This window comes from Aquarana catesbeiana, linkage group LG03 (assembly GCF_042186555.1).
Source record: "Aquarana catesbeiana isolate 2022-GZ linkage group LG03, ASM4218655v1, whole genome shotgun sequence".
Taxonomy (NCBI): domain Eukaryota; kingdom Metazoa; phylum Chordata; class Amphibia; order Anura; family Ranidae; genus Aquarana; species Aquarana catesbeiana.
The window spans coordinates 560,445,852-560,467,741 of record NC_133326.1 but is presented as its reverse complement, the minus strand read 5'-3'; the positions used below and the strand labels follow the sequence as shown (position 1 = coordinate 560,467,741).

Below are 21,890 nucleotides of genomic sequence, written 5' to 3'. Positions count from 1 at the left end.
TGAACAAATGAATATTAAAATTAAGAAAAGTCCATCGATTAATATACATGTGAAATCTTCTGTGACATGGGAAATGTTGTGTTCAATCCACCACCAGTGAGAAAGATTGGCCGCTTACCAGAGCCCCGTGATCCCCCACTACAGAGGATCAGGGGAAGCCTGTGTAAAGTTAGCCCTCCAGAGCTCAACAAGTGGACTTGGATCCAAGGTTCATAGGTGGTGATTGGACATCCAGAGATATCAAATAGGGTTACAGGAACTCAGATTCCATCATGTCTCCCCTGTGATTGGTTAAGATGATGTCAGTTGTCCTAAACGGTCCCCTGGCACAAGCTGCCACCACACTATCCTTGTGTGTTGGGTTGTTTCGCTCACTTCTCCACTGCTAACTTACTGCTGCAGGACACAAGCCAGCTGTTTTCCTGGGTCAGAGCAGAGGCCAGGACTTATGGGGAAGCCAGGCAAGATAATGCTGGATACATAGCTGAGCCCTTCTTATCTTATCTCCAATAGTTGAACATGTTATCATATGTTTTAACATTTTGTATGTATTAAGTACTTTTGTATTTTTGGCACTATATCACTTTGTGGAATCTGATCATGCCACATATATTTATGTTTCACAGACATTAATATTACCAATTCACGCACCATTGAGTTAATGTGGTAGCGCGATTCTAATATTTTTCTTTAATGAGAGTACCACAGTTACTTTTAAATAAAAATATCCAAGATTTAATATACTACAATATTGTGGCTCCCCGCTTCTTTCTCCACACCATTTAAGCACCAATCTTGTCATCGCCATCTATTTGAACAAAGGAGGCCCATACATACCCATACTTGCCAACTGTCCCAAATTTCCCGGGACATTCCCAGGATTTAGACCTTTTTCCCGATTTTAGTGTTCCCTGGGAAATGTCCCAAGAAATCCATTTTTCCACGAGGTCCGCGGCCGGCGGAGACTTATTTTCTAATAAGTCTTGTACTTACTCCAGTCCACTCCCTCAGTCACGAGACCTGACTCAGTGTCCTCCTTAACTGAATCTAAAAAGATTCAGGAATGCAGTGTGACTCAGACATAAAAGGGGTAAGCTGATTGGCTAAAGATATTACGTAAGATACATCACTCACTAATACCATGTCCATTCGAAAGAACGATTCGAGAACACGAAATTACGAACATACATATTAAGATACACTTATGCCGCGTACACACGGTCAGACTTTTCGTCTACAAAAGTCCGACAGCCTGTCCGACAGACTTCCGGCGGACTTTCAGCGGACTTGCAGCAGACTTTCTAACGAACGGACTTGCCTACACACGACCACACAAAAGTCCGACGGATTCGTACGTGATGACGTACACCGGACTAAAATAAGGAAGTTCATAGCCGGTAGCCAATAGCTGCCCTAGCATGGGTTTTTGTCCGTCGGACTAGCATACAGACGAGCGGACTTCGGGGTCCGTCGTACTTACGACGTAAAGATTTGAAGCATGCTTCAAATCTAAAGTCCGTCGGATTTTAGGCTAAAAAAGTCCGTTGAAAGTCCGGAGAAGCCCACACACGATCGGATTACCAGCCAGCTTTAGTCCGTCAGCGTCCGTTGGACTTTTGTAGACGAAAAGTCCGACCGTGTGTACGCGGCATTACACTGTCCATTCAAAAGAACAATTTGAGAACATGAACAAACGAAATTACGAACAGACGAAGAAAGAAAATTACGAACACGCGAATGAAAATACGAACATACGAAATTACGAACAAAGGATTGAAAATACGAAATGTAAATAATTCGTTATAGATGTCATTTTCTTTCTTCTACTGTTTCAGGGTTTTCGTATTTCCGTAAGTTTGTCCGTTTGTAAGTTCGTATTTACGTGTGTTCATTATTTTGCTTATTCATAATTTCGGAATTTTCGCATTTTGGTTCTTTCAGCTATTCGGATGTTCGAATTGATCCGAATGTACGAATACTAACAAATTCGTGCGAAAATCTATTCGTTACGAACCGAATCACACATGTCTAGGGGATACCTGATGTAAGGGGGACTCCGCTGGGGGGACACCTGATGTAAAGGGGACACTGCTGGGGGATACTTGATGTAAGGGGAACACCGCTGGGGGGACACCTGATGTAAGGGGGACACTGCTGCGGGGACACCTGATGTAAGGGGGACACCTGATGTAAGGGAGACACTGCAGTGGGGATACCTGATGTAAGGGGGACACCGCTGCAGGGATATGGGGGACACCACTGCGGGGACACCTGATGTAAGGGGGACACTGCTGCGGGGATACCTGATGTAAGGGGGACACCTGATGTAAAGGGGATACTGCAGTGGGGATACCTGATGTAAGTGTCACACGGCTGCGGGGACACCTGATGTAAGGGGGACACTGCTGCGGGGATATGGGGGATACCACTGCGGGGACACCTGATGTAAGGGGGACACCGCTGCAGGGATGCTTGATGTAAGGGGGACATCGCTGGGGGGACACCACTGCGGGGACACCTGATGTAAGGGGGACACTGCTGCGAGACACCTGATGTAAGCGGGACACTGCAGTGGGGATACCTTATGTAAGGGGGACACCGCTGCGGGAACACCTGATATAAGTGGGACACTGCTGTGGGGCTATGGGGGACTCCTCTGCGGGGACACCTGATGTAAGGGGGACTCCCCTGCGGGGATACTTGATGTAAGGGGGACACCAAGGGGGACACCTGATGTAAGGGGGGCACCTCTGCGGGGATACCTGATGTAAGGGGGACACCGCTGCGGGGATACATGAGGTAATGGGGACACCATTGCGGAGATACCTGATATAAGGGAGTTCCACTGGGGGGGATACCTGATGTAAGGGGGACACCGCTGGGGGATACCTGATGTAGGGGGGACACCTGATGTAAAGGGGACACCGCTGGGGGACACCTGATGTAAGGGGGACACCCCTGGGGGGACCCCTGATGTAAGGGGACACCGCTACAGGGATACTTGATGTAGGGGGGACACTGCTGGGGTACATGCCTGATGAAAGGGGGACACCGCTGGGGGGACACCTGATGTAAAGGGGACACCACTTGGGGGACAGCTGATGTAAGGGGGACACCTGATTTAAGGGGGGCACCACTGCGGGGACACCTGATTAAAAGGGGACACCGCTGCGGGGACACCTGATGTAAGGGGGACACTGCTGCGAAGATACCTGATGTAAGCGGGACACCGCTACAGGGACACCTGATGTAAGGGGGACACCGCTGCGGGGACACCTGATGCAAGGGGGACACCACTGGGGGGGCACCTGATGAAAGGGGGACGTCTGATGTAAGGGGGACACCGCTGCGGGGATACATGATGTAAGGGGGACACTGCTGGGGGGGTACCTGATATAAGAAGGACACCGCTGGGGGGATACCTGATGTAAGGGAGACACTGCTGGGGGGACACCTGATGTAAGAAGGACAACACTGTGGGATACCTGATGTAAGGGGGCACCAATAGGGGATACCTGCTGTAAGGGGGACACCCCTAGGGGGATTCATGATGTAAGGGGGACACCGCTGCTGGATACCTGATGTAAGGGGGTCACCGCTGGGGGGATACCTGATGTAAGGGGGACACCGCTGGGGGGATACCTGATGTAAGGGGGACACCCACCGCTGCTGGATACCTGATGTAAGGGGGGCACCGCTGGGGGGGATACCTGATGTAAGGGTGGCACCGCTGGGGGATACCTGATGTAAGGGGGACACCGCTGGCGGGATACCTGATGTAAGGGGAACACCGCAGGGGGGATAACTGATCTAAGGGGGGCACCGCTGGGGGGATACCTGATGTAAGGGGGACACCGATGGAGGGATACCTGATGTAAGGGGGACTCCACTGGGGGATACCTGATGTAAGAGGGACATCACTGGGGGATACCTGATGTAAGGGGGACACCGCTGGGGGATATCTGATGTAAAGGGGAGCGCCACTGGGGGCACCTGATGTAAGGGGGACTCTACTGGGAATGCCTGATGTAAAGAGGGACTCCGCTGGGAATGCCTGGTGTAAGGAGGGACGCTGCTGGGAACGCCTGGTGTAAGGAGGGACTTTGCTGGGAATGCCTGGTGTAAGGAGAGACTCTGCTGGGAACGCCTGGTGTAAGGAGGGACTCTGATGGGGACACCTGATGGCATCTGGTGGCAGGCGACGGTGACAAGTGACATGCTCAGGGCTCCCACTGATTCTGCATTATGGTGAGTTGAACTATTTAATTTTATATTACAATGTAATAATAGTAATAATGCACTTCAATCATCCTGACACCATAACAACCATGGTGCCATGATGATTGAAGCACTAACACCAGGTGTTTGGAGTATCTTTATTTGCTGATTGTTAAACTTTCTGGAATACACAAATTTCTATTGTGGTGTAGGATCTGGGCCTGCTGTCCCTCCATCCCTCTTTCTTTCTTTCCTTCTCTCTCTTCCTCTCTCTTTCTCCCTTTGTTTCTCCCTCCATCCCTCGTTCATCTCAGACTCTAACCACACACTCTCCGAGTCACACCCCCTTTAAGCCACGCCCAATATTTAACGTAAACCACATCCATTTTTGCGCTTCATGCGCCACATTTCTTTCCCCTGCTACATCACACCAACAAACGAATGCCCCGCCCCTGATTATAATAAGACTCCACCTACAGACAAAAAAAGTGTCCCTATAAATGTTTTTACAATGTTGGCAACTATGCATACCATCTTAATGAGAACCACTTATCAGGATACAAGGTTACCTAGATGATCCTTATATTACGTCACCTATAAGAAGCTATTAGTGTGATGCACTGCAGGGCTCCGGATTTCCATTTGTCTTACATAAACGCTGTTACCTTACAGTGGTAAGGTAAGGGGCCACATTGAGGTGTTATTTTACTGAAGAAAGTTACAGTTTATATCGCTTTATTTGCTCAGAGGGATCTCAGCACCATACTCGTTTTATTGAAGAAAAGGCACAGTTACACATTGCTTTATGTGCACAGAGTGACAGAGAGACTGCAGCACCTTACCCGTTCACTCTTTTTTACCATGTATTAAGGATGTTTATCTACCTGGACTTTATGCTTTAGCATTGTCAATTTTTTTTTTTTTTTTTTGCACCAACACTTTATACATGTATATATATGTATATGTATACTGTACACCGCCAAATGCACTGTATATATACGCTACACTGAATGACTGAATGCAGTATGAATGAATATATATATATATATATATATATATATATATATATATATATATATATATATTTATAGTATCTCACAAAAGTGAGTAGTACACCCCTCAAATTTTTGTAAATATTTTATTATACCTTTTCATGTGACAACACTGAAGAAATTACACTTTGCTAAAATGTAAAGTAGTGAGCGTACAGCTTGTATAACAATGTAAAATTGCTGTAACTCAACACACAGCCATTACTGTCTAAACTGCTGGCAACAAAAGTGGGTACACCCCTAAGTGAAAATGTCCAAATTGGGCCCAGTTAGCCATTTTACCTCCCCGTTGTCATGTGACTCATTAGTGTTACAAGGTCTCAGGTGTGAATGGGGAGCAGGTATGTTAAATTTGGTGTTATCGCTCTCACTTTCTCATACTGGTAACTGGAAGTTCAACATGGCACGTCATGGTAAAGAACTCTCTGAGGACCTGAAAAAATGAATTGTTGCTCTACATAAAGATGGCCCAGGCTAAAAGAAAATTGCCAAGACCCTGAAACTGAGCTGCAGCACGGTGGCCAAGACCATACAGCGGTTTAACAGGACAGGTTCCACTCAGAATAGGCCTCGCCATGGTCAACCAAAGAAGTTGAGTGCACGTGCTCAGCGTCATATCCAGAGGTTGTCTTTGGGAATCAGACATATGAGTGCTGCCAGCATTGCTGCAGAGGTTGAAGGGTTGGGGGTCAGCCTGTCAGTGCTCAGACCATACGCCGCACACTGCATCAAATTGGTCTGCATGACTGTCATCCCAGAAGGAAGCCTCTTCTATAGATGATGCACAAGAAAGTCCGCAAACAGTTTGCTCAAGACAAGCAGACTAAGGACATGGTATACTGGAACCATGTCCTGTGGTCTGATGAGACCAAGATAAATATATTTGGTTCAGATGGTGTCAAGTGTGTGTGGCCGCAACCAGATGAGGGGGAGTGCAAAGACAAGTGTGTCTTGTCTACAGTCAAGCATGGTGGTGGGAGTGTCATGGTCTGGGGCTGCATGAGTGCTGGCGGCAGTGGGGAGCTACAGTTCACTGAGGGAACCATGAATGTCAACATGTACTGTGACATACTGAAGCAGAGCATGATCCCCTACCCTCAGAGACTGGGATGCAGGGCAGTATTCCAACATGATAACGACCCCAAACACACCTCCAAGACAACCACTGCCTTGCTAAAGAAGCTAAGGGTAAAGGTGATGGACTGGCCAAGCATGTCTCCAGATCTAAACCCTATTGAGCATCTGTGGGGCATCCTCAAATGGAGGGTGGAGGAGCGCAAGGTCTCTAACAACCACCAGCTCCGTGATGTCATCATGGCGGAGTGGAAGAGGACTTCACTGGCAACCTGTGAAGCTCTGGTGAACTCCATGCTCAAGAGGGTTAAGGCAGTGCTGGAAAATAATCGTGGCCACACAAAATGTTGTCACTTTGGGCCCAATTTGGACTATATCACTTAGGGTTGTAGTCACTTTTGTTGCCAGCGGTTTAGACATTAATGGCTGTGTGTTTAGTTATTTTGAGGGGACAGCAAATTTACACTGTTATACAAGCTGTACACACACTACTTTACATTGTAGTAAAGTGTAATTTCTTCAGTGTTGTCACATGAAAAGATATAATAAAATATTTACAAAAATGTGAGGGGTGTACTCACTTTTGTGAGATACTGTATATATATACATACTTATCCCCTTCCCGCCGACCGTACGCAGATGTGCGTACTCGGCTTTCGGGGGTTATACCGGGATGATGCCTGCAGCTGCAGGCATCATCCCGGTACCGTTGTTTCGAGTGGGCGATTGGCTATCCGTATATAACAACCGATGTGGCTAAAAGCCGCTCGGCTGTCATACCGGAGGAGCGGGAGGGGACGCCCCCCCTCCCGCCGCCTCCTGCCGCTCTTACCAGGCCTCCCGTGCAATCGTGCAAAAATACACAATATTCAGATTTGCCGTTTTCGGCAATCTGAATACTTTGAAGTGCAGAGGAGGGATCGGGGGTCTTTTAGACCCCCGATCCCTCCATAAAGAGTACCTGTCACCACCTATTACTGTCACAAGGGATGTTTACATTCCTTGTGACAGCAATAAAAGTAAAATAAAAAATTTTTTTTTAAACACAATTTATAAGTATAAAAATAAAAAAAATTAAAAAAATGTTTAAAGCGCCCCCGTCCCCGCAAGCTCGCGCAGCGAAGAAAACGCATACGGAAGTCGTGCCCGCATATGTAAACGGTGTTCAAATCACACATGTGAGGTATCGCCGCGATCGTCAGAGTGAGAGCAATAATTCTAGCCCTAGACCTCCTCTCTAACTCTAACCTGGTAACCATAAAAAAAAATCTGAATGGAAATTCATAGCTACCATAGTTTGTCGCCATTCCACGAGTGCGTGCAATTATAAAGCGTGACATGTTTGGTATCTATTTACTCGGCGTAACATCATCTTTCACATTATACAAAAAAATTGGGGTAACTTTACTGTTTGGATTTTTAAAAATTCATGGAAGTGTCCCTTTTCCAAAAATTTGCGTTTAAAACACCGCTGCACAAATACCGTGTGATATAAAATATTGCAACAATATCCATTTTATTCTCTAGATTCTCTGCTAAAAAATATATATATATAATGTTTGGGGGTTCTAAGTAATTTTCTAGCAAAAAATATGGATTTTAACTTGTAAACACCAAATTTCAAAAATAGGCTTAGTCATGAAAGGGTTATACTAGACTGTATATATACAGTTGTGCTCATAAGTTTACAGAATTTATGATTCCTTGGCCACTTTTCAGAGAATATGAATTATAACTCAAAAACTTTTCTTTCACTCATGGTTAGTGTTTGGTTGAAGCCATTTATTATCAATCAACTGTGTTTACTCTTTTTAAATCATAATCACAAAAGCAACAACCCAAATTACCCTGATCAAAAGTTTATATACCCCCCATGTATTGCACCTTTTAACATTAATGACAGCTTGAAGTCTTTTGTGGTATTTGTGGATCTTCTCAAATGGTAAAGCTGCCCATTCCTACTGGCAAAAAGCCTCCAGTTCCTGTAAATTATTGGGCTGTCTTGCATGAACTGCACGTTTGAGATCTCCCCAGAGGGGCTCAATGATATTGAGGTCAGGAGATTGAGATGGCCACTCCAGAACCTTCACTTTATTCTGCTGTAGCCAATGACAGGTCGACTTGGCCTTGTGTTTTGGATCATTGTCATGTTGGAATGTCCAAATACGTCCCATGCGCAGCTTCCTGGCTGATAAATGCAAATGTTCCTCCAGTATTTTTTAAAAAACATACTGCATTCATCTTGCCATTAATTTTGACCAAATTTCCTGTGCCTTTGTAGCTCACATTTCCCCAAAACATCAGCGATCCACCCCTGTGTTTCACAGTAGGAATGGTGTACCTTTCATCATAAGCCTTGTTGACTCCTCTCCAAATGTAGTGTTTATGGTTGTGGTCAAAAAGCTCAATTTTGGTCTCATCACTCCAAATTACTTTGGGCCAGAAGGTTTGAGGCTTGTCTCTGTGCTGTTTGGCGTATTGTAAGCGGGATACTTTGTGGCATTTGCGTAGTAATGGCTTCTTCTGGCGACTCGACCATGCAGCCTATCTTTCTTCAAGTGCCTCCTTATTGTGCATCTTGAAACAGCCACACCACATGTTATCAGAGAGTCCTGTAATTCACCTAAAGTTATTTGTGGGTTTTTCTTTGCATCCTGAACAATTTCCCTGGCAGTTGTGACAGAAATTTTAGTTGGTCTACCTGACCGTGGTTTGGTTTCAACAGAACCCCTCATTTCCACTTCTTAATTCGAGTTTGAACACTGCTGATTGGCATTCTCAATTCTTTGGATATCTTTTTATATCCCTTTCCTGTTTTATACAGTTCAACTACCTTTTCCCGCAGATCATTTCACAATTCTTTTGCTTTCCCCATGACTCAGAATCAAGAAACGTCAGTGCAGCACTGGATAAAGATGCAAGGGTCTGTCAGGGGTCCAGAAACTCATTAACCTTTTATACACACACACACTAATTACAAGCAAACAGATCACAGGTGAGGATAGTCACCTTTAATAACCATTCAAACCCCTTTGTGTCAACTTGTGTGCATGTTATCAGGCCAAAATAAACCAGGGTATGTAAACTTTTGATCAGGGTCATTTGGGTAGTTTCTGTTGTGATTGTGATTTAAAAATAGTAAACACAGTTGATTGATAATAAATGGCTTCAGCCAAACACTAACCATGAGTGAAAGAAATGTTTTTGTGTTATCACTCATATTCGCTGAAAAATTGCCAAGAAATCATAAATTCTGCCGGGGTATGTAAACTGATGAGCACAACTGTTTAGTGATACACCGCCTGAAGTGTATTTTATACTGTACACCGACGTATGCACTGTATATATACGCTACACTGAATGCAAAGTATATATATATATATATATATATATATATATATATATATATATATATATATATATATATACACATTGCCTCAAGTGTATTATATACTGCACACCACCGAATGCATTGTATATATAGGCTACACTGAATGCAGAGTATATATATATATATATATATATATATATATATATATATATATATATATATCTGCTTAATCTAACTCAAGCTATCTCTCCGTCCATGCCAGCAACACTACATGCGGCCGCTATGTAAGCCAGCCTTATACAGTGTGGGGCGTGGACTTAGTCCCCCTGTGGCTTGATTGGCCAAAGGCACCCTGCCTTTGGACAATTATGGCTCTCTCAGTAGAGCACACTGTGATTGGCCAAAGCATGCAGGTCAGGTGTATGCTTTGGCCAATCATTATACAGCAATGCACTGCAATTTCGCAGTGCATTATGGGGTGTTCCATGGTGCTCGAATTTCCAGCAAACGCCCCATAATGTTCGCTGTTCGGTGAACGGGCAAACACCTGATGTTCAAGCTCATCCCTAGCCGGTAACATGAAATATGATGGCATGCTACAATCCTCCCTTGAACCGCCCCCACTTGCCTGATTTTGGAGGTTCTTTTACCTGCTGATTTTTTTTTTTTTCTCTTTAAATTGTGAAACAAAAACAATCAGCGCACACAAAAATAAACAGATAGCTAAAATAAACAATTGCAAGCTGAACACCAAAAAGCAAACCACAACACCTTGAGAGATGAATAAAATATGATATAGAAAGATGCAACGCAATAAAATAAGTCCATACACATAAACAATACAAAGTATTGAGTAGATTGGAATCCACCACATGATAATCAAAGTGTTCTCAACTGCAGTACATGGTGTTCATAGTGACAGGTCTCAGCTACACTGTGGACGTCACCCGCTGCTTGTCTGTACATCGTGTTTTGCGGCTGTTATACTGCTGGCCTATGCCGTTTTAAGTTTAGCTGCATGTTTCCTGTGTGCTTCAGTGCATTGTGCAGGCTATTTTTATTCGATAAATGACTTTTTATTGTGCATTTAGATTGTGTTCACTTTATTCATTATATATACCATGTTCATCTATTCTGGAAGTATCCTGTATATGCCCCTGGATTGATTCATCTCTCTTACCCCATATGTGGGAAACAAGCATTTATGACCATTTGTTCACTCAAGTGGTCCATCTGATCTGGTGAGAGTGCATTATATTGATGGTGGAGGACCTGTCACTACGAACACCATGTACTGCAGTTGAGAACACTTTGATTATCACGTGGTGGATTCCAATCTAATTAATACTTTGTATTGTTTATGTGTATGGACTTATTTTATTGCGCTGCACCTTTCTATATGATATTTCTTTAAATTGTGACTTCCTCATAGTTTATTATTTACTTTTAGCCCATAATAGAAGATCCATAACTCTGTACAGACCAGGTGCTTGGGGTAAACAATGCAGGAGCTTGTGGTTCCATCCTTGATGCATTGATTGCAGATGCAATGCTCTGCAGACTTCAATGCACGAATGCAATAAATGCACAATTTTTATTTTTAATGTGGATGCATTTGTTGCATTTTTGCAAAAGGTAGAGTATGCCTTAAAAGGTTACCCACGGACAATGCTTTATTGAAATAAAAATGTGTTGGAAAGTTGTGTGATAAAAAATAAAAGCACATGAGTTATATAAGTAACAGTTTATCCTGTATATATAGAATCACTTTGTATTGTTTTGCCAAACCATCTGTCACAGCATAACCAGAGTCCTTGAATTTGATACACTGGGACAGGTCAAAACGTTCCATAGAATAGATATTTTCTCAAATTGTAACACAATACATCATTTATACAGACAATGAAAAGATGTAGCCAATCACAGAGACATGCTAAAATTAGTATGATAGACAACAAAGCAATGCAAATAGAAATGTATTTAGTGCCAAACATGCAGTAATTCATATTCATACACCACATTTAATGTGTATCTAAACTAAGAAAAAATAGGATTTTTTTTAACAGCTTACCTGTAAAATCCTTTTCTTGGAGTACATCATGGGACACAGGGCCTAAGTGATAACTTAATGGGTTATAGGCCACCTTCAGGTGATGGACACTGGTATACCCAATACAGGAAGTTCACTCCCCTATATAGCCCCTCCTCCTTCCAGGAGTACCTCAGTTTTTGTAGCAAAGCAATATACTTAAACCCCATAAAAGAGGGGAGGGACATCTGTGTCCCATGATGTACTCCAAGAAAAGGATTTTACAGGTAAGCTGTTATAAGAATACTATTTTCTTTATCGTACATCATGGGACACAGAGCCTAAGTAATAACTTAATGGGACATGCCATAGCAATGCTATTTGAGGGGAGGGAGAGACAACCCATAGGGCACCCCCAGACCTGAGGACTTATACTGCTGTCTGCAGCACACTGCGCCCGAAGGCGATATCCTCATACCTCCTTACATCCACCTGATAAAATTTTGTAAATGTATGTACTGAAGACCAAGTTGCGGCCTTGCAGATCTGAGCCATGGAGGCCTGATGACGCACTGCCCAAGAAGCACTAACCGCCTTGGTAGAGTGCGCCTTAATTTGAAAAGGGGGAATCTTACCCCTTAAATCATAAGTTTGAATTATAACTTGCTGAATCCACTTAGCGAAAGTGGATTTTGACGCTGCCTGTCCTTTCTTAGGACCCTCTGGCAGAATAAATAAGACATCAGTCTTATGAATCTGAGCAGTTGCCTTTAAATAGATTTTCACTGCTCTCACCACATCAAGACAATGTAGTGACTTTTCTTACCTGGAACATGGTTTGGGAAAAAACGATGGCAGGACAATACTTTGGTTCAGGTGAAAACCTGAAACCACTTTTGGTTAAAAATAGGGTTGCGCCGATACCACTTTTTTAAGACACAAGTACCGATACTTTTTTCAAGTACTCGCCGATACCGATACTTTTTTTTTATGTCACGTGACAGTGGCACTAATATGCATTACTGATGATGCGTGGACTGTGTCAGCAGTTTTTTATTTTTATTTTTTTACAATTTTATTTTTTACAATTGTTTTTTTTTACAATGCTTTTTTTTTGGGGGGGGGGGGGGGAGTGAGTGTCAGTGTGTTTTTTATGTTATTTTTTAACTATTGTTCCAATTTAACCTTTTACATATTTATTTATTACAATTCTTTCTTTTTTTTTTGTTTATCAGCCCTGTGGGGTGGCTTTGGTGAGATATCCCCCTTTTGAGACACAGAAAGGGACTGGGGACAGAGATTATCCTGTCCCTTTCTCAGCAGCCTCAGCTGCACTGGAGATGAATGGAGAGGAGCCGCTGTCTAAACTGAAGTATCGTAAAAACAGTTTATGATGCTCAGTTATGAATGGACAGAGTCAGTGATCACTGAGTCTGTTCATTTGGAATAGGAAGGAGCCGACAGATTTACTGGCTCCTCCCTCTGCTCTCCATCCTGAAAGATTGACACAGGGGGAACAGGAGCAGAGTACACCGAGGGGGGACCGGAGCGGGGGACACGGAGGGGGGACCAGAGCGGGGGACCGGAGCGGAGTACACCAAGGGGGGACTGGAGCGGGGGACCAGAGTGGAGGACACGGAGGGGGGACCGGAGCGGTGTACACCGAGGGGGGACTGGAGCGGGGGACCGGAGGACACAGAGGGGGGACCGAAGCGGGGGACACAGAGGGGGGACCGGAGCAGAGTATAAGGAGGGAGACCGGGGGAGCCTGGAGGAGGACACAGAGGGGGAATGGAGGAGTATACAGGGACAGTCAGGGGGTGATCGGTGCGGCGGTGGGGGGGAGTTACAAGCACCGATCCCCCCTGTATAGATTTCAATAAAGCAGCTGGAAGTCGCTGAGGGGAGAGGAGGAAAAGCAGCTGTCAGCTACTTTATTGAAATCTATACAGGGGGATCGGTGCTTGTAACTCCCCCCACCGCCGCACCGGTCACCCCTGACTGTCCAGGTATCGGATAAATCATTTGCCCAAGTACAAGTACTTGGGCTAATACTCGGTATCGGCACTGATACCGATACTAGTATCGGTATCGGTGCAACCCTGGTAAAAAAACCTAGACGAGGGCGCAACACCACTCTGTCCTCATGAAAAATCAAATATGGCTCTTTTCCAGAAAGAGCAGCCAATTCCGAAACCCTCCTTGCTGAGGATATAGCAACCAAAAATACCAACTTCCTTGTCAGAAGGACTAAGGGTATATGTTGTATCGGTTCAAATGCTTAGTTCAAGTCCCAAGGGCTCAAAGGTGATTTAACTGGCGGGATAGGATAGTGAATATATGAAGCCATTAATAATCATATAGTTGTTTAACTCCTTTTTAAATCATACGGATAACAGAAATTACCCAAATGCCCCTGATTAAAAGTTTTAATCCCCTGGAATGTTTGGCCTTGGTACAGACACACAAGGTGAAACACACAGGTTAAAATGGCAATTAAAGGTTAATTTCCCACATCTGTGGCTTTTTAAAATGCAGTTAGTGTCTGTGCATAAATACTCAATGAGTTTGTTAGTTCTCATTGTGATGCAATGAGCAGGCTAGATCCTAAGCCATGGGGAGCAGAGAAGAAATGTCAAAAGACCTGCGTAACAAGGTAATGGAACTCTATAAAGATGAAAAAGGATATAAAAATATATCCAAAGCCTTGAATATACCAGTCAGTACTGTTCAATCACTTATTAAGAAGTGGAAAATTCAGGGATCTCTTGTTGCCAAACCAAGGTCAGGTAGACCAAGAAGGATTGCAGCCACAACTTGCAGAAGAATTGTTTGGGATACAAAGAAAACCCCACAGGTAACCAAAGGGGAAATACAGGCTGCTCTGGAAAAAGACTGTGTGTTTGCTTCAAGGAGCACAATACAATGATAATTAAACTAAAATGAGCTGCATGGACGAGTTGCCAGAAAGAAGCCTTTACTGTGCAAATGCCATTAAAAAGCCCAGTTACAATATGCCCAACAACACCTTAACATGCGTCACAGCTTCTGGCATACTGTACTCTGGAGTTAAAAACGAAAATTGTAGCGCTAATAAACTCATATATAAATAGTCTCTGTGCACATGAACATAATGTCCCAATAATAACGTGTTGTGGAAACAACAAAAACAGTCCACAGAGAGTATGTCTGATCCGTGTGACAGTTCCTTCAGCTTCTCAACGGTCAGCTCAGGTATCAACAAGATAAACGAATAGATGGAATACGCTTACCGAATAAGTTGGATTCTACTGCCATAAGCATAGAATCAATGAGGCTTTGTGCCACCAAGGGCAAAGATGTGAAGTGATGGAGGCAAGGGTAGAGCCTCTGCCCGACCTGGACGTCCCTCTCGGTCCACCGGAACAGGATCCAAACAGTTCCCAAAGGAGAGTGATTCACCAGAGCATGTGGATAGAAGAGGGATGCTTCCACATAGTGTGACTCAGGTAGTTTTATTGTTAAAAAACCATAATACATAAAACAAAGCGTGATCACGGAATAAAAAGCAGTGTATGGGGTATAAAAATGCCCTACGCGTTTCGATCTAAGGATCTTCAACAGGGGCATATGAGACCCCCATAACACTGCCAATATTTATAAGATAGTGTATGTAATCAAACATAATACAAGACCAATCAGCTATCAACGTTTAAACAATGGTTAATCCTATTGGGCAGAGAAGGAGGTCATCTGATAATATAAGGCCCACCTTCTCCTCCTGGCCAATCACTGTGTCTATAACAAAATAAACATCTAGCCCTAAGCAACTGGTAACAGGCACTTCCCACCTAAATCCATTTTTATTGGTGGAATTATCATTAGGCATTTGCATGCTGGGAGCCCGGGAGCTGGGCGGGACTTCCGCATGCAATGCCAAAACCGGAAAATGTACAGAACGCACGTGGGGGTTGCCTAGCAACCGTACACGTTGCGTCCAGAAAGCCCGCGAACACGAAACAACGTGTTCACGCGGCCGTCATGTGATGCCGCGACCTGGGAGTATGCGGACGCACGTGGAGGTTGCCTAGCAACCCTACACGCTACGTCGGGAAAGCCCGCGAACACAAACCACGTGTTCGCGCGGCCGTCACGTGATCCCAGTGCCCGTCCCTTATGACGTATACCGTCATTTACAATTGGGCAGTACGCACAGGTCTCCAGGCAACGCTGACGCAGTGTCGGAGAGGTCCACACAAAGTGGGCCTGTCTGCACTGCAATCGCCTGACTCTCTGTAAGTGTAAGACCATAAGTGTACAATCGCACATCTGGGTGCTGGGGAAAACAAAAAATGAAATAAAAAATACATGTGATGAATATACATGTGATGAATATATAATGAGCTAAAATGGATGGTATGTTATAATAAATAACATAGGTGACAAACATAGGATGTGTCAAATGGAAAAAAAAAAAAAAAAAAATTTCCATTTGACACATCCTATGTTTGTCACCTATGTTATTTATTATAACATACCATCCATTTTAGCTCATTATATATTCATCACATATGTTTTTATTCATCCCCGTCTGGCTGTGTTATAACACATCAGGCTGTAATCCTTTCCTCATGCACTCACTTCACACCATGCATTTTAATATGTCATCATTAGCACAATTTAATATCTGACCGTTATCATCCTGTGCCCATATGTATTTTCTTTTTGTGTTGTTTTCACCCGTTTTCCAGTGGGTACATAATTTTGTATTTTTTATTTCATTTTTTGTTTTCCCCAGCACCCAGATGTGCGATTGTACACTTATGGTCTTACACTTACAGAGAGTCAGGCGATTGCAGTGCAGACAGGCCCACTTTGTGTGGACCTCTCCGACACTGCGTCAGCGTTGCCTGGAGACCTGTGCGTACTGCCCAATTGTAAATGACGGTATACGTCATAAGGGACAGGCACTGGGATCACGTGACCGCCGCGCGAACACGTGCTTTGTGTTCGCGGGCTTTCCCGACGTAGCGTGTAGGGTTGCTAGGCAACCTCCACGTGCGTCCGCATACTCCCAGGTCGCGGCATCACATGACGGCCGCGTGAACACGTTGTTTCGTGTTCGCGGGCTTTCTGGACGCAACGTGTACGGTTGCTAGGCAACCCCCACGTGCGTTCTGTACATTTTCCGGTTTTGGCATTGCATGCGGAAGTCCCGCCCAGCTCCCGGGCTCCCAGCATGCAAATGCCTAATGATAATTCCACCAATAAAAATGGATTTAGGTGGGAAGTGCCTGTTACCAGTTGCTTAGGGCTAGATGTTTATTTTGTTATAGACACAGTGATTGGCCAGGAGGAGAAGGTGGGCCTTATATTATCAGATGACCTCCTTCTCTGCCCAATAGGATTAACCATTGTTTAAACGTTGATAGCTGATTGGTCTTGTATTATGTTTGATTACATACACTATCTTATAAATATTGGCAGTGTTATGGGGGTCTCATATGCCCCTGTTGAAGATCCTTAGATCGAAAAGCGTAAGGCGTTTTTATACCCCATACACTGCTTTTTATTCCGTGATCACGCTTTGTTTTATGTATTATGGTTTTTTAACAATAAAACTACCTGAGTCACACTATGTGGAAGCATCCCTCTTCTATCCACATGCTCTGGTGAATCACTCTCCTTTGGGAACTGTTTGGATCCTGTTCCGGTGGACCGAGAGGGACGTCCAGGTCGGGCAGATGCTCTACCCTTGCCTCCATCACTTCACATCTTTGCCCTTGGTGGCACAAAGCCTCATTGATTCTATGCTTATGGCAGTAGAATCCAACTTATTCGGTAAGCGTATTCCATCTATTCGTTTATCTTGTTGATACCTGAGCTGACCGTTGAGAAGCTGAAGGAACTGTCACACGGATCAGACATACTCTCTGTGGACTGTTTTTGTTGTTTCCACAACACGTTATTATTGGGACATTATGTTCATGTGCACAGAGACTATTTATATATGAGTTTATTAGCGCTACAATTTTCGTTTTTAATTTTAGCTTACATTTTTGTCACATGTTTGTAGCAGCTCACTTATATTTTTTTGGGTAGCGCATTAACCATCCCCCTTTTTCTGTACTCTGGAGTGACAAGACCAAAATTGAGCTTTATGGTCACAACCATAAGCGCTATGTTTGTAGAGGGGTCAACAAGGTCTATAGTGACAAAAATACCATTCCCACTGTGAATTATTAAAAATAATCAAGACACTGCGCTTACTCAGTTAAATAGCAGCTCACACAACAAACAAGGAAATTTGTAAAAAGAACAGGTGCATATATAGTGTAGTGCTAATTAAAACCAATAAGTTTTGAATTGAAATATTGCATACACAAGAAACAATAACAAAAATGACTGCATATATCCCAAATGTTGGTGTGAGACACCCTAGCAGGTATGTATTGAATATTAAAAAAGGTATTAAAAAAAAGTTTATAGTCCCATAGAGATGATAGTGCTGTTCACCACGTGGATAGCTGGTAAGGAAGTGACATAGATATGATGGATCCCCCGCGTAAAAGCAATGCAGGCTTACCAGAACGGTTGGACTCATATAAACATATGTCTCATGAGTCAGTAAAGCTTGTATTGCCAACAGACAATGAAGTAGGGTCTCTCAGCCAAACGATATGAGGTCCAAATTGCATCAAGGACTCTAGACAGAGCTCTTCTACATGTGACTTGGTCTTACTGTCCTATATGTCACTTCCTTACCAGCTATCCACGTGGTGAACAGCACTATCATCTCTATGGGACTATAAACTTTTTTTCAAAACCTTTTTTAATATTCAATAGATACCTGCTAGGGTGTCTCACACCAACATTTGGGATATATGCAGTCATTTTTGTTATTGTTTCTTGTGTATGCAATATTTCAATTCAAAACTTATTGGTTTTAATTAGCGCTACACTATATATGCCACTGTGAAGCATGGTGGTGGCTTACTGATGTTTTGGGAGGTATAAGCTCTAAGGGCAAAAATATCGATGGCAAGATGTATGCAGCATGTTATCAGAAAATACTGGCAGACAATTTATATTCTTCTGCACGAAAGCTGCGCGTGGGACACTCATGGACTTTCCAACATGACAATAACCCCAAACAGAAAAAGGTGAAGGTTCCAGAGTGACCATCACAGTCTCCTGACCTTAATATCATCAATCCACTCTGAGAAGATCTTAAACGTGAGGTTCATGCAAGACGACCAAAGACTTTGCATGACCTGGACATTTTGCCAAGACGAATGGGCAGCTATACCACCTGCAAGTATTTTGGGCCTCATAGACAACTATTACCAGGGCTTTTTTTCTCAGAGAAAAGGTGCAGGAACTCAACCATGCCCGCCACACACACACACACACACACACACATACCTGCCAAATGGCATCAAATAGTAGCTCTTCCCTCTGCATACAACCCCTCCCTCCACTGCGCTCATCTTCTCCCCCCTCCTTAAAAGCTCCACCATCTGTCTTACCTTTGTTGCAATATTAAGCTGAAGCACCTATCCGGCTGTAGTACCTCCCAGCATACTATACTACATTCACTTGCAAGGGAGATCATGCAGTAGGAGCATCAACAACTGGTCACCAGGGAAAAAAATGGAGACCACAGAGGGTGCAGTCTACCACACACCCTCTCCTGCCCATGACTGCACTGAACCCTGTGCACCTGTTCTGTATCTCCCTTGTCTCTGTCTGGCACTCAATGGGATCTGCGCAAGGGATCTGACCTGTGGGAGCTATTGGGAGATAAGCTATCACTTGTAAACGCAGAACCTGGACTTCAGTTTTACCAAGTGATAGTGGTGAGCAGGGAGCAGAAGACCTGAGCCAGAGGTGATGAAACTGAGTTCCCCCTAGTTCCTGCTGAAAAAAAGCCCTGACTATTACAAAAGACTGCATATTGTCATTGATGCTAACGGTGGCAATACACAGTATTAAGAACTATGGGCATACAGAATTTCGAACATCGGTCATTTAATTTGTTTACTTGTTGCCATGTCTTATTTTATGATTGTGCCATTCTATTATACCCTACAGCTGAATATGGATCCCATAAGAAATAAAATAAATGTGTCTTGCCTGCTCCCTTGTGTTTTCTTTAAAAATAGTACATACTGTATTTTGCCAAATCTTCAAGGGTATGTAAACTTTTGAGCACAACTCTATGTAAAAAACTATGTTTGTAATCCTTCTTTAAAACTTCTAAATGTCCCCTACAACTTAGCAAATTGTAACTTTTTAAGTTCAGTTCCACTTTAACTTCTCTGTGGTCATCTGTAAAAAATGAGCTTTGTTAGGTTACCACAAGGTACTGCACTTTACACATGGCTCTTAGGCTACTTTCACACTGAGGCGTGCGGGCGCCGGCGGTACAGCGGCGCTAAATATAGCGCCGCTTTACTGTCATTTTAGCGGCGCTAGCGGGGCGGTTTTAACCCCCTGCTAGCGGCCGAAAAAGGGTTAAAACCACCTCTGCAGCAGCGCTTTGCGGGCGGGTTTGCAGCGCTGCTCCATTGTTTTCAATGGGAAGGGGCAATTTAGGAGCGGTAAATACACCACTCCTAATGCGCTCCAAAGATGCGGCTTGCAGGACTTTTATGACCGCCCTGCAAGCACACCGCTCCGGTGTGAAAGCTCTCGGGGCTTTCACACTGGAGTGCATTGAGCAGCTCTTTCGGTCATATTAAAACAACTCCAGATTAAGCCAAAGGCATACTATTTTTGTACAGGGCAGTGCTGTTTATATGTGCAAACACTGTAAAAAAAAAAAAAAAAAAAAAAAAATGAACTTACTGAAACCAGCCCATGTTCTTAACAGGAAGAAGCAAACTTGACTGTTTTCATTTTCCCAGAATGTTCTGAACATCTGGAGATTTCAGGGAAATGTAGCCATTTTGGTGAAATGCATTGGAGTTACCCTACGTTCACACCTATGCGTTTTTTAGTGCGTTTTGCTGTTTGCAGAAATGCACTACAGTCCATTTAACATGGTTTCCTATGGTACAAGTTCACATCTATGCATTTGCGGTAGGTGCATTTTTGGAAAGGGTGAGGGACATTTTCCCTGTGATTTGCGGCTAATAGATTTCAATGGAACCACACTAGTAATGCAAGTGTTGCATTTGTGATGCAATTTTTGATGATTTTGTTTTAGTTTTGCGGTTCTTATTTGACCACTGTATATAACTGGTTGCTAAGCAGAGGGCCGGGAAGCCACCCGCCGCGTTCTTAACAACCAATGAGTCATCAGCTGTCAGTGGGGTTCCCCACTGAAAGTTGAATGTAAAAAAATAAATAAAATTTGCTGGCAAAGCAAATCACAAAATAAACGGCGTGGGGTTCCCCCTAGGTCCATACGAGGCCCCTCAGGTCTAGTATGGATTTGGAGGGGACCCCCACGCCAATTTTTTTTTTAAAAATGGCGTGGAGTCCCCCCCAAAATCCATACCAGGACCTTGTCCGAGCATGCTACCCGGCAGGTCAGAAGAGGGAGGGGACGAGCATTTTTCTTTTCACTTCACAATTATGTGACAATTGGTCTATCACATAAAATCCCAATTAAATACATTTATGTCTTTGGTTGTGACATGACAAAATGTGGAACTTTTGACATGACAGCTGATGACACTGTAGCTGTACAATACAAGGAACAACAAATCAGTAAATGTGAAAGTTGTATCAAAAATTACATACAAGTAACTTTTTCAATGACAATGACAATTAAAAAGGTGTATAAGTTACATTTTTTTATAGTTGACCCTAGACCAATGGTCTCCAAACTGTGGCCCGGGGTGGCCCTTGGTTTGCCTTTATCCGGCCCTTGGGACACTATTGTGACCCAATGACATCAACAATTGGGCACCTATTTTTTTACTTACATCAATAATGGGGCACTTTTGCTCCAAATGATACTAACGATGGGATGCTATTCCTCCCCCTAATACCAAATTTAGCTGTTTATTCCCACTGATGACAGGAAAATGTCCACTCCCGCTGGCCACAACCCCCCCCCACCCTAAAGCCTGGAGGACAATAAACTGGCCCTTTGTTTAGAAAGTTTTGGGACTCCTGCCCTAGACTATGTCATATAACACTTGTGATTAATATTTTATACTCTACTTTCTTATACTGTATTATTAAATGTTTTTCT

The 21,890-nt window shown here is 43.7% G+C and overlaps 1 long non-coding RNA gene across 1 annotated transcript in view; it reads right to left on the bottom strand.

Annotated features, from left to right (window-relative positions):
- LOC141132852 (uncharacterized) overlaps positions 1 to 21,890 on the bottom strand; it is a 241,637-nt gene that overhangs the window by 205,123 nt on the left and 14,624 nt on the right. The gene's annotated exons all lie outside the window — the stretch shown is intronic.